This window comes from Arachis hypogaea, chromosome 14 (genome assembly GCF_003086295.3).
Source record: "Arachis hypogaea cultivar Tifrunner chromosome 14, arahy.Tifrunner.gnm2.J5K5, whole genome shotgun sequence".
NCBI lineage: Eukaryota > Viridiplantae > Streptophyta > Magnoliopsida > Fabales > Fabaceae > Arachis > Arachis hypogaea.
Genome location: NC_092049.1, coordinates 102,833,063 through 102,834,489, shown reverse-complemented (window position 1 = coordinate 102,834,489; position 1,427 = coordinate 102,833,063). Strand labels below are relative to the sequence as shown.

Below are 1,427 nucleotides of genomic sequence, written 5' to 3'. Positions count from 1 at the left end.
TGGCATTCAGAGTATCAATTTCAAGAACTCCCTTCTTCTGAGGCGTCCCATTGTTCACAGGATTCCTCTTAGAGGTGTACATGAACTGGTTATTTGCAACCATTTCAATGAGTTCCTGAGCTTCTGCAGGGGTTTTCACGTGAAGAGATCCTCTTGCAGAAAGATCCAATGACATTTTTGATAACTCAGACAGACCATCATAGAATATACTTATGATGCTCCATTCTGGAAGCATGTCAGTAGGACACCTTTTGATCAGTTGCTTATATCTTTCCCAAGCTTCATAGAGGGATTCTCCTTCCTTCTGTCTGAAGGTTTGGATTTCCACTCTAAGCTTGCTCATCTTTTGAGGAGGAAAGAATTTGGCCAGGAAAGCACTGACCAGCTTATCCCAAGAGTTCAGGCTATCCTTAGGTTGTGAATCCAACCATGTTCTAGCTCTGTCTCTTACAGCAAAAGGGAAAAGCATGAGCCTGTAGACCTCGGGATCAACTCCATTGGTCTTGACAGTATCACAGATTTGCAAGAATTCAGCTAAAAACTGATGAGGATCTTCCATTGGAAGTCCATGAAACTTGCAATTCTGCTGCATTAGAGAAACTAATTGAGGCTTAAGCTTAAAATTGTTTGCTCCAATTGCAGGAAGTGAGATGCTTCTTCCATAGAAGTTAGAAGAGGGTGCAATATAGTCACCAAGTATCTTCCTTGCATCTCCACCATTGTTATTATTTTTGGCCATGTCTCCTTCTTTTTCGAAAATTTCTGTTAGATTTTCTCCAAAGAGTTGTGCTTTAGCTTCCCTTAGCTTCCTCTTCAGAGTCCTTTCAGGTTCAGGGTCAGCTTCAACAAAAATGTTCTTATCCTTGTTCCTACTCATATGAAAAAGAAGAGAACAGAAAAGAAAATATGGAATCCTCTATGTAACAGTATAGAGATTCCTTATGTGAGTATAAGAAGAGAAGAATAGAAGAAGGAAAAGATAAGAATTCGAACACAGAAGAGAAGAGTGGGTTCGAATTTTTGAGTGAAAAAGGGGTGTTAGTAGATAAATAAATAAATAGAAAGAGATGAGAGGGGGAAGAATTCGAAAATTAAATAAAATAAAAATATTTTTGTTTTTATTTTAAATATTAGTTATAATTCAAAAATATGAAAAGGAATAAAATTAAAATTAAAATTTAAAATAATTAGTTAATGAAAAGAAATTTTGAAAAAGAGGTTAGTGATTTTCGAAAATTAGAGAGAGAAAATTAGTTAGGTAATTTTGAAAAAGATAAGAATCAAACAAAAAGATAAGATTAATTGAAAAAGATTTGAAAATCAATTTTGAAAAGATAAGAAGTTAGAAAAGATTTTGAAATTGATTTTAAAAAAGATGTGATTGAAATTTATTTTGAAAAAGATTTGAAAATTTTTTTTAAAAGATT

At 33.7% G+C, this 1,427-nt stretch overlaps 1 non-coding gene across 1 annotated transcript; it reads left to right on the top strand.

Moving 5' to 3' along the window:
* The first annotated feature begins 229 nt into the window (after positions 1-229).
* LOC112746293 (small nucleolar RNA R71) lies at positions 230-337 on the top strand. The gene has a single exon (XR_003174184.1). It is a non-coding gene; the product is annotated as a small nucleolar RNA R71 (small nucleolar RNA).
* The last annotated feature ends 1,090 nt before the right edge of the window (positions 338-1,427 follow it).